General features: G+C 41.2%; 1 protein-coding gene across 4 annotated transcripts in view; it reads left to right on the top strand.

Moving 5' to 3' along the window:
* LOC100701790 (polyhomeotic homolog 3) overlaps nucleotides 1-12,473 on the top strand; it is a 32,715-nt gene that overhangs the window by 1,129 nt on the left and 19,113 nt on the right. Inside the window, exon 1 of one of the 4 annotated variants that reach the window (XM_005465044.4) lies at nucleotides 1,689-2,236. The exons of 1 other annotated variant lie outside the window; for it this stretch is intronic. The gene's annotated coding sequence lies outside the window, so the exon portion shown is untranslated. Of the gene's footprint in view, nucleotides 1-1,688; nucleotides 2,237-12,473 lie in introns of those variants that run through there. 2 more of the 4 variants (XM_005465046.4, XM_005465045.4) reach the window with 2 other exon arrangements.

Here is a 12,473-nt window from a genome sequence, read left to right as displayed (position 1 = left end):
TTCCTCTGAGTGTTGCAAAGTAACTTTTGCTTCTTGTGTCCTCTGCTGAGCTTCGTACCCAGATAACTTGCCAGAAAAGCTTGCCTGTTTCACATCCATGATGTTCCAGTCACCAGAGTTTAGCCCTTATGCTTGCCCACTCCACTCTGCCGGGTCTCTTGCAGGTACCCCCATCATCGTCTGGACACCAATAATGGAAACAAACACAGATATCAAAGCAACCATTCTGTTTTCCCCACTTACCTGCAGTAGCTGCTTTTCTCCCATCTACAGACCTGTAAACATGCCTCACAAATCTTGGGATTTTCCACAGACAAATGATTTTTTCAGATTTCCCAAACAGTCAGAAGTTGGCTTCATCAGAGAAAACAACTGTGCACCAACCCTCTGCTGCCCCTTGAACTTCCTGCAGATTTCCGGTGTGTCCTTGAATGTTGAGGCTTCTCTGTTGTCCCTTGATGCCTCACTGTGGCTGCAGACGCACTCATGCCTGCTCACTTCTGGAACGATGACTCAACCTCACTCTGAAGGAGGCGGTGATCCTGGCGCTCCATTGTGCTGAAGCCTTAACAACAGCAGCTGAACGGCTCTCAGTGAAGCATTTGATGATTCAGTGAGATTCAGTTTCTCTCAAGAGGAAAATTCATAGAAGCAATTTAAAGAAATTGCTTCTATGAATTTTCCTGCATGTGAGGCCATTTTAGGGCTGTATGAGTTTCTTTTGAAGTAACATTGCTAAAACAGGAAGTTGTTGTGACATCAGCTAACTCGCACTCACTCATTTAATGTCAGGGCCAAAACTTTTTTGATAAAGTGAACTTTCATACTGACAAAGCTCCTGCTTGTGACACCCAGAGGACAGTAATATAAAGACACAACAACTGAGGCAACAAAGTTGGCAAAACACAATGTTGGCTTGACTGTAGTCACATTTTGTGAGTTAGCTTATGACTGTGAAACAGGCCTGTTCCTTATACGAGTTTTGGACATATCACATGGATCAAACAAGCTCAGGTTCTGAAATCCTTGAATGGTCACAGAGGGTCACAGGATCAGCTTTTACACTTTACACTAAACTTTAGACTGAAACATCCTGAACACCACAGTATGGATCTCCTGGCTGGGAAAAATAGTTCAAAATCGCCAAATTTCAGCCAAAATCTATGAACTCTGAAAATATCAATAATATGAAGTTAAAATATTACGACTGTACCTTCAGTATTTTGTATTGGCATGGCTTCATAAAAAATACTGAAGGCAACGTAAAGAGGAAAATATCAGCGGATCCTGAGGTGGTCAGATGAGAACCTTTTTCAAGTTTGGGTGATTTGATGTAGAAGGATCCAGTATTGACCCAGTTGCCAGCATTAACGGCGCTCTGGATTAAATCAGCAACAACGCTCAGACTGCGTGAGCATATGTAAGAGAGAGTTTATGCGTCTCTACCTGTTCTGCAGTTTTTCTAATGCGAAATGTTGAATTCACAGCATTTTCAGCACCTCGTGGCCCTCAATGACGGCTCTGATCGCGTCTTTGCTCCCAGTGTTGCTCTCACAGTAACACAGTGCTGTTGCACGGCTGTAAACGCAGTGTTACAGTGTGCATGCATGGCTGTATATCAGCGTCTTTGCGGTCCTCCTGAGCTCTGAGTGGTGCTGTCTCGCATCTGTCGCCCTGCAACGACTGAACTTCCATTGCATTTCTCCAGCAACGGACTAACCAGGCCCCTCGCAGCCGCTACACGGTGCCCCCGAGCCGGGCGGATTCCCACCGCAGACCCGGGAGGTGAGACGGTGGTGGCACAGCGGAGGACGACGGACTCCATAACCACTGCGAAGGCCGGATCTACGGCGGGGAAAAGCCCAGGATGTGATGAAATCCTAAACAAAGTGCGACACACACACAGACACACACAAGCCCCTGCACATCATAAACGGGCCCGTCTTGCACTGCAACTTTGCGTTTTTGGCTCTCGGTGGGCGCAGAAGGCGGATAATCATAGAGGTGAGGTCGGGGAAATTATTGTCTGGGGAAGGGTGACGCGCACTTCTCAGCAGCCCCTGCGCTGTCAGACGAGGAAGTGAAGCTTCACACACGCCCATTTGAGCCTGTCGACCCTGCTGAAAAAGCCCAGAGCCGCTCATCAGATAACACAGCAACGGACTTTCCAAACATGCGCCCACTTTCGGATGGACGGCAGCGGGAATAACCTGCAGGACGTCGAGCATTTCAGCAGGTAGGCGAGCGAAGCGCTTTACGCGCAACGTGGACATGACAATTCTCCAAAATGTTATTATCGTGAGATTTCTCCCCTGTGAAGGCCTGTCTCCATCTTTCTTTTTTCTTTTTTTATAGTCACATGTATGATCTCTGGCCTAACTGTCACTGTGCACTGTGACTCATTGCTATCACCACCATCGTCTGAGGCGGACTCGTTCAGTTAACAGGCTGCGGGCCAGATGTCAGCATCTGCCCGCTGTGCGTGGACGAGCACCTGCCTGCGTGGTGGTTTGCGTGAATTTAGCTTACTTCTGGCCGCACGCTCAGCTCCCATTTTAACCAGAAAACCTACTTCCCAGGAGATCTTGGCCCTTATTGCGCCCTGATCTCCACATGTGTGAACTTCAAACAATGAGGCAATCCCCGTGTAGCAGAGGCTCCTCATGTGTGTACTGTATACAGATAAAACCTATACGTGTTGATTCTAAATGGAGACTAATCGGTTTTCAGGGTAATATCAGAGTTATTCATGTCATTTTTAAGCAGAAATATGTTTGTTCGAGTTCATTAAAGAAGCTGCTTTTATGTTTTATTCAATCGTTCTGCTGCTAAACTGAGCTCTGGATGATTAATATAACAAAACATGGCGTTTAAAGACTTTAAACTAAGTTCTGAGAACTCTTGATGGATTTTTGAGGCTCTTTGTCATCATTTTTAGACTGAAGCAGACTGAAGCAGACCGCAACGATAGACAAAGTAATAAACTGAAGAAATGATCTACATATCTTACAGTATCTTTCCCTTTTCCAAATGATAGAGTGCACAAGAGTGCAGATTGTGATCTAAGAGGAAAGATATTTTGCAGGGAGACCTCCTGGACTTATCCTGGGGTTCCTGTGGTTCAGCAGGCCACGTTTTGGACAGCAAAGTACAATACAAAAGACAAGTGTTTTTAATCTTGTGTTTTTAATCTACATTGTGTTAATTAGAGAGCTGGACAAGTGGTCAGTTTAGCTTAGTCAAATCATTCATTTAAATCATTCTTTAAACACACGTGACTGAAATTTGTTGGTTTCAGCTGAAGATGATGGTTTAGTTGATTTTCTTGATATTAATCTGAGTCTTTGAGTTCTGTACTGTTGGTCAGACAACAAAAAATAGATTTTCAATTAAGATATTCAATTATTCCATAATAATATTGTGTTTATATTGAATACAGATGCTATTCTTCCATTACTAAAAGAATTATAGTGATCCTAGAAAATGAATATCTTACAGGGGAACCTCCTGGACCTGCACTGGGGCCCATGTGGTTCTTCATGCCACCTTTTTGGATAACAACTTAATAACATGGCAAACCATGTAAAGTGTCCATCATAACTCATTGATGAATCGATAAAATTAAAACCTCAACAGGAAATTATTTAGAAATCTGACAGAAACTCAGTAGTTTAGTAGAAGTGTTGTGGGATTACTACGCTGAATACAGAGAGTGATCATAGATGAAAAATGATTTGCAGGGTGACCTCCTGGAAAATACTGAGACCCCTGTAATTCCCCAGGCCACACTTTGAACAGCAAAACAAAATAAAAAAAAATAAAAACCATGTAGACAAACCTGTTAGTTATCGAGTTATGTAGATACTTTGCTCGTCATTTTTTAAGCAAAGGTGGCACAAAGTTGTTGGTAAAAGTGATGTTTTTATTCTCTGTTAGGTTGAGCTTGCTAGTTATACAAATCAGACTATAATTTATTATTTTTTTGTGAAAAGTGATGGTAAATAAATCAATAAAGGTTAGATTTTCATTAAGCATGATCAGTTTTCACATGATTTATTGCACTAGAAGGAAAAAGGGGACCTCATGGAACCACACTGGGGCCCCTGTGGTTGCCACATTTGGACAACAAAACGAAAGCACAAAGCCATGTGACACTTTTGCATTGTTATTGCCAGTAAATGTTATTGTTCCTGCATGTGTTGATTTATATCGTTCTTATAAGTTCATTTTATAACTGCTTCCAGTAGCTGACCTCATATTCCAGAGTCTTTGAATTGCTTTGAATTAGAGATGTTTCCATGTTCACTGGGAATCTTTTTAGTAAAAATTTGTGGGCGTCTTCACAACCATCAGTCAGTCAGGAAGTAGTAAGGGTGGAACTTGGCTTTTTTATAGCTAGCTGTGATCAATAGAAATACAATCGTGTGCAACTTTAAGTGAATAATAATATGAAAGTGAAGGGAGGATGCTTTTAAAATGACTGAATTTTAATCATCAGCTAAATGCAGGAAGAGAAAAAACTGCTGCTGGACTCTGTGTCTACCAGACTGTTTGAACTCATCTGCTGCTGCGGTTAAAGGAGTATTCAAATCCCTTATAGGGGACCTAATCTCCTCATTATTTCCTCTCACATGTCTACTGTTTCAGAGGTGGATGTGCAGATTGAATACGGCCAGGTCAATGTATGTTCAAGCATTCGCTGTGAGCCAAAGGCTCGGGCTTCAGGCTACTCTAAGCACTCTGTTTTTACCATTTTTTTCTACTCCTAGATATTTATGATGTAATAGAGACAGGATATTTCTAATATAGTCATCTCAGACAGAGCAGCCCCTCCTACCCTGTGCTGACAATGGACAGCCAATCAGAAGAAAGCCTTAACCCTTTAAGGAGGAGCTAAAATGTTTTGTTTTTTCTAAAATTACTTATTTCAGACAGGGGGTGACTGAGGGACTGCACCAAGGCCACAATGAGACAAAGAAGGATTATTCTGAAATTGAAATACACTCATTATGGACGTTAATGTCATGGTCATTTTGAGCAGCAGGAATTATGCCAGAAGCTTGCTGATGCTTACCAAAAGCACCTGGTTAAAGTAAAACTTGCTAATAGACATTTAATTATATATTTAAAACCTTGGATGAGAGAAAATCTAAAGTAAATTCAAACTTATGCACCCAATTCTTGTTTTTTTAAAGTCCTTAGAGATGTATGCTGTTCCACCAAACAGTTCAAAGAATCATCAAACACCTAAAAGGACCATGAAATTCATTACTGTAAACATCTGACCACAGCTGTGTGCTGCAGAGTCCAAGTATAAAAATAAAGAGTTGCAATCGTCACCTTTTAGTTGTGAAATTATTTATTTTCTAATTTTGTTTTTCTGGCAGAATCTTATCTTTATATTAATCAAGTTTCAGTTCTTGTCATCTAATGAGGTGTTTGCGTTCTGCTCAACTGCCAGCTCACAGTTTACTTCCATATTCACCCCTATGTCTTGTAGCCCTCTGTGTCTGTGGTTCTCTGGCTTACAGAGAAAAAACAGTTCAGTGTCACAAAATTCAAAACTGAACCCCCCCCCCCAAAAAAAACAAAAACAAAAACGTGGCTGCTGGAGACTGGGGAACAGTCTTTAATGTGTGAAATTATATAAAACAAGTAAAACTGGGTTAAAGCTGGGTTTAAGATTAAATTGTGCTCTATTAACAGTTATTGCGCTGAACATTAGAAATAACATCACGGGTACAATAAAGGCCCCCAGCCAGAGAGCTGGAAAATAGTACAAGAGGTCAAATTTAATAATCATTTTAATATGAATATAAAAAGTATAATTCTTGTTACACTAATAGAAAGCTATTTTTTGCTGGGGGACCTCCTGGAACCACACCGGGACCTCTGTGGTTTTTCAGGCCACACTTCGGACAGTAAAGGAAGTAAGAAAAACTTGCAGAGTGTTTGCACTCTTGTTGCATGAAAAGTTACCCACTAGAAACTAGGGCTGCTCAATTAATCGAATTTTAATCTCGATTACGATCTGGGCTTTCAACGATCATTAAGAATGACTGAGCCGATTATTAGCACCTCCCTCGTGCTTTACTCTCGCGCTGCTCCGTGTGGCAAATTGAGCGCACCTCTCTGCGTTTCGAACACGCATCACAACAATAAAGCTTCTAGCTTCTCGGAAAGCTAGAAGTTAGCTTTCCGAGCTAACTTCTACTTAGCTCGGAAAGCTAAGTAGAAGTTATTTAGAGAGGAGAGGATAATGGCTGCTGAAGAAAGAATGCCGTTGGTTGAAAAGAGAGATAAAACAACTTCAGTGGTGTGGAAACATTACGGGTTCACGCAGTCAGACGTGGATCAAGTAGACATGTGTAAACTTTGCTACGGTGTCGTAGCTGCACCACAGACCGACACTACAAATCGACATACCTCAGTGTCAGTTTGATGCAATTGTGCATTGTGTGGCTACACAGCTTGCCTTGAGGTTTGGTTATTTGTATGCATAAATATTATGCAGTATTGTGAAGTTCACTAAACATAGATGTTTACATTTTTCATTTATTTTGTATATTGCAAACATTTGCACTGTAATCAGTATTTGCAAACTATTTTATATTATTTTTTGACAATCTTTAAAGCCATTATTCAATATTGTTGAATAATTGTTATTGTTAAATAAATATCGTCAAATAATCGAGATCTCAATTACAGTGAAAATAATCGTGATTATCATTTTTGCCATAATCGAGTAGCCCTACTAGAAACCGAGGGGGCATTCAACAACAACACTCGAGTGTTTTGTTTAAGGAAAAAATTTCCCACCAGCAAACAAAAACAAAGACATGAAAAGACTAATTTAAAAAAAAGTTTTTTCTGCACATTTCAATTGAACTGAGTAAAAAAACTAACAAAGTCATAACTAAACTGTGATTATAACATCTGCTCTGCTCTTTAACATATATGTGGCCCACTTTATAGGACATTTATAGGAAATGTGAAAGATTGGCTTTAAAGGTCTGTGACAGACATCAAGGTTGGGAAACGTGGCTCTGGGATTTTGAAACGTGCTGTGGGTAAAAGTACATATTTAGGTAAGATATGACATGTGTGGCTTTCTTTAGCACTTATCTACTTTAACTGAGCACTCAAAACACCTTTGTTTTACTACAAATTACTGTCATGTGACTACAAATGAAGCCAGGTGGATCCTCCCTCAGGAACCTTTGAGTTTCAGTCATTTTCTGGGGAAGTTTACAGCAGAAACGTTTTTATGTAAAGCAACACTCAAAACTCCGGCACCAGCTAACAATGCAACATTCTGCTAAAAAATTAACTACTCCTCTCATTTAAAATAATCCCTGCTGAGTCAATGCTTTGGTTTTGTTTTAGTAAGTAACCTGTTTCACCACCTGGTGAGGTCATTTATGACCTTTTTCAAAGGCTCTTTGGGTGTTTATCAATTCTGTGCTGTCTCCTTTATCTGTGGCAGAGGTTCTGAAATCTTCTAATGTAAAACTGATTATGGCTAGGAATCATTTTTATACAAAAATGAGTCTATTTCATGACATTGTGGGCATAAAATGTCTGCCTCAATCTCTCAGCTGCACTAAATCTTTCTACAATAGCTCTGTTAGCCATGGCTCACTGCAAGACATCTTAGTGTGTAAAAGAGGAAAATTGCAAGAAGTCAAAGCTTATAATGTTCAAAAACTAAACTGCCAAATATATTTCCACTCTACTTCCCATTCTCCTTGCCACACCAACGTGCCAGTTCCTGTAAAAACTGTGAAAAGTTGCGGAAGTAGACAAATGACAAATTCATGATGGGAAACCCGTCTAAATATACAGCTGCTCCTCACTTGAAGCTGAAATGTGTCACGTATTCACATCGAATTCTTTTATTTTAATCTATATATATCCCTGGAGTGTAACAGCTCTCAGACATATATACACCTATAAGCCATTTCATTAGGTACACTTTGCTCAAACCATTTGAACTGACTCAGTTCTTTGTGACCCAGATTCAGCAAGTTGCTGGAAACACCCCTCAAAGATTTTGGTCCATATTTCTTCTTCTTGCCTGACAGGTGTGGTCTTCTGCTGCTGAAGGTTCAGCATGCTGTGCGTTCAAACGTGCTCTTCTGCATACCTTGGTTGTGATTTGAGTTACTGTTTTCATTCTCTTGACATAAACAAGCCATTTTCACCCAACAGATTTCTGTTCACATGATTTTTCTCTTTTCCTCTGTAAACCTTACAGATGGCTGTGCGGGTAAATCCCAGCAGATGAGCAGCTTCTGAAACACTCGGACCAAAGTCACTGAAATCACCAGAGTAAATGTTGTGATATCAGACGTCCTCCTCCTCCTCCTCCTCCTTTTCCCTCGCGGCTCCTTTGTGGTTATACACCTCCCTCTGCTTCTTTCATGTTGTCATTGGGAGGAGATAATTGTGCTCTAAATAACTCTGGAGGGGTTACGTGTCCCACCTATGCCCCGTAACTACTCCGTACAGGAGCATTTCAACCTTGGATGAGTGCCAGAAGCTTTAACCAAACTGGGCAAGGTCATCATCTAAAATTACATTTAAATCATTTCAATATATGCAAAATCCCGTTTTGTAACATTTGCATGCCTCTGAATAAATATAAAGTTTCGCTCACTGAGCTGACATGTGGAGGACTCAGGGCTCGGCTAGTGGGAGGACGTTTCTCTCTGCTATTTATTTATGATGGAAGGATAAGGCCGGATTTAAAGAAACAAACCGGGTCATTTTTGTCTGCTTATTCTGAAGACGTGTAGGGGCGTTTGAGCGTTGACAGGATAAACTGACTTTGTTTATCTTCTTGGTGAAAAGGTCGTTGTTTTTCTTGTTCCTGTTTTCTTTTTGGGTGTGAAAACTTCACGGATCCTGGGTCTGATGCATCAGTTGCAGATACATGAGCTGCATGGTTACCTTCATTGCTGATTAACATGCAGGCTGTTTGCTCAGGTCGTTTTTTTCTATGTAATGTCAGAAAAGTCAAAAATAAGAAAGAAAAGAAGAACACTTTCATACTTGAGTTGTTAGAGCCAGAGGATATTTGGAATTTTTGGCTTAAAAGTGACAGAAATGAATCAGTTAACGGTGTTTTAAGGACACTGATGCAGCCTGTGGTCAGATAATCCAATAATTACTCCTCCACAGATTGCGGTATGGAGATCAGGAGACACTTTTCTGTTTTCGTTTTGCAGCGGCGGTTCAGATTAACTGCTGCAGTGGCTCAAATCCAAAACACACGGATGAAGTTGACAGTAAGGGTGTCGTGTTTCACACAGCCCGAGTGTGCAGCTTTAAAGAGCGAGGCATGAGCAGGTCCTCAGGGGCGAACTTTAACTCCACGCAAAAAGGTTTAATCAAATTCGCCTTTACTTAAAAAAATGTGCAAACTGGCCTAAAAAAATGAGATAGTGTCAACATGAACAAAGTCACGTGAACGTAATATATCAAAGCAGAATAAAAGAGTTAATTGGACTTTATACAACCTTTGTTTAGCAAATTTTATATTATGTATACTCAGAAAATGTGCAGCCTAGATTTTCAAAGACAGTTTTGAGTGCTTGTGTATATTTAATGCTTTAACGTGGGCTTTATTTACTCAAAGTACTTTTTAAAGACTTATTTTAATAATTTTCTCAGTTCTGCAGTTGTTTTCTGTGTTTTTACTTCCCCAGTTTGTTTCAGTGTTACTTTCAAAGCTCAAAGTCTCTTAACTTTGTAACAAAGTAATGCATTACTTAGCACACAGAGATCAGGCATAACGTCCCAACATTGTGTTGGTCCCCCTTTTGCTGCCAAAACAAGCCTGACCCATAAAGGCATGGACTCCTCTAGACTTCTGAATGTGTGCTGCGGTATCTGCATCCTCTAAACCTTCTGAGGTGGGTCCTTAGAAACTCGCTGCTGTGCTCCTCACACCATCCCTGAACCATTTTTCTTTGTGGCCGGGGTCATTTTCCTGCTGAAAGAGGCCACAGCCATCAGGGAATGCCATTTCCATGAAAGGTTGTACATGTTCTGCATCAATGCTTTGGAGGATGGTACGTGTCAGTGTTTGGGCAGAACGTTGCCTAAAGCATTACACTGCCTCTGCTCGCTTGCCTCCTTCCCACAGTGCATCCTGGGGGCAGGTGTTCCCCAGATAAGCAACACACTCATCCGGTCATCTACGTGATGTAAAAGAAACACAGTTCATCAGATCAGAAAACCTCCTTCTTTTTCTTCGTGGTCCTGTCCTGATGCTCACGTGTCCATTTTTGGTGGCTTTGGTGGCGGACAGAGGTCAGCATGGGCGCCCTGACTGGTCTGCATCAACCCTGTGATGCTCTGTGATCCTGCATGAAACTCCCCTCGTGCATCAGTGAGCCTTGGCGCTCTTGACTCTGTCGCTGGTTCACTGCTGTTCCTTCCTTGGACCACTTTTTGACAGATACTGACCCTGCAGACCAGGAGCACACCACAGGACCTTCAGAGATGTCGGCGTCACAGTTTGGCCTTTTGTCAAATCTTCACACTTGTCCATTTTTCCTTCACACATCAACTTTGAGGACAAAATGCTCCCTGATGTATGATGATGAAGAGATAATCAGTGTTATTCACTTCACCTTGACATGCCTGATTGGTAAATTTATACTGCTTTAAAAGTAATTTATTACGCTACTAATTACAGCTTTATGCAGCAGCGTCACCGTTGTACCTGCTGCTTAACAAAATAACAGAACTAAATTGATGTGCTCACATATCTGTGTTAATCAGGAGGACACAAGGATGATCTTTCTTCAGTACCTGATCCCATCCCCAGTCCCCTCCTCTTCCTCTTTTTCTCCTGCCTGGCAGCTCCATCTTCAACCCTTTTGTTCAGCATGTCCAGTCTCGCTTCTCTGCACGCGTCCAAACCGTCTCAGCCTCTAACGTTGAGCTGTCCCTCTGATTTGTCCATCCTCAGCCTCCTGTCTCCAAACCACACATCACAGCAGGTCTCACTACCGTCTTGTAAACCTTCCTTTTCACTCTTGCTGCTTTCACAAATCACCCCTGACACTCGTCTCCACCCACTCCACCCTGGCTGCACTCTCTTCTTAACCTCTCTTCCTGCTTTGGATGGTTGACTTCAGGTATTTGAACTCATCTACCTTCACTACCTCATTTGTATTGATTTGCATTGACATATTCTGGTCTTAAAGGAGGAAAAACTGCATTTTGAGGGTGGAACGGTTGGTGGACTAAATCTGGACCTGACTAAAGTTCAAGTCCTACACGACTGTTTTGATGTTAAATGTTTGTTTTTGATTTAAAACACAGACATGTCTCTTGTTCCTGAGTAGGAAGTGTTCTTGTTCCTGATTCCTTTTGCCTGAGAGGCAGAAGGAAAGTCATTAATATCCATTTGCAAAAACTTTGCTTTTGTGACCTATAATTTAATTTGTAATTAAATTTACAAATGTCACTGTCAACGTAACAAAAACAGAGTTTGCTTCTGCCTGAGAGGCAGAGAAGCTCTTTAACCCAATGGTCCTTTCGATATCAGGATTTAAAAGTTGATGCAAAATCTTACAAAGTGTTATCATTAAAACCACCTGGTTAGGTTTAAGCAATAAAAACACTCAGAGTCAGACAAAGCTCACAGCTTGGGGTAAAATACACCCTGTGTTTCCAAAGATCTGCAAGCTACGTGCTGCAGATGCAAAACACATTAAAGGTTGTGCTCAAGGACACAAACAAATTTGACCTGTCCAAAAGTAGAGTCCTTGAGTCTATCAGCTTTATTCTTGTATTTAAACAGGTTACTGAAGAAAGATCGTCCTTGTGTCCTCCTGATTAACACAGATATGTGAGCACATCAATTTAGTTCTGTTATTTTGTTAAGCAGCAGGTACAACGGTGACGCTGCTGCATAAAGCTGTAATTAGTAGCGTAATAAATCCCAAAAAGTTGGGACTTTTTGGGATTCCTGCACAACATTAAAAAGCTTAATTCATGTTTCTGGATACAAGTTTTCATTTGCCTCATTTTTTCTCCTTCTTCTTCTTTCTTCTCTACCTGATCCCAAAAAGTCCCAACTTCTTGGGATTTCCTTACCTGGATGACTGAGTGTGCATTAAGACGTTGTGCTGGTACAAATGTGGGTAGAAATGCACAAGTCTGTTCATGTCTGCTTTTGTTACTTGAAAATCAAGATTTGACTCTGCTTTAGCATCACTCTGGGAGTGTCTCGCTGCTAGCTTTGTACAGAACACGAGGTTGTGTTTGTGCAGATTGTTGGTTTTGGGCTCAGTTTGTTCTTAACCGTTAGATTGGCCGCCCACCACCTCCAGCTCGTCTGTGGGGGCGCCGAGGCTTCCCCCGGTGATAATCAATCCTCATGATGAACGTTAGGACTCACTTCCATGTTTTGTGTTAATTCTGAGAAGAAATGTTCCAGTTAGTTTGTTTTCTCT

Source organism: Oreochromis niloticus, linkage group LG9 (genome assembly GCF_001858045.2).
Source record: "Oreochromis niloticus isolate F11D_XX linkage group LG9, O_niloticus_UMD_NMBU, whole genome shotgun sequence".
Lineage (NCBI taxonomy): Eukaryota > Metazoa > Chordata > Actinopteri > Cichliformes > Cichlidae > Oreochromis > Oreochromis niloticus.
The sequence above is the reverse complement of the archived record's forward strand: the minus strand, read 5'-3'. Positions and strand labels throughout refer to the sequence as shown.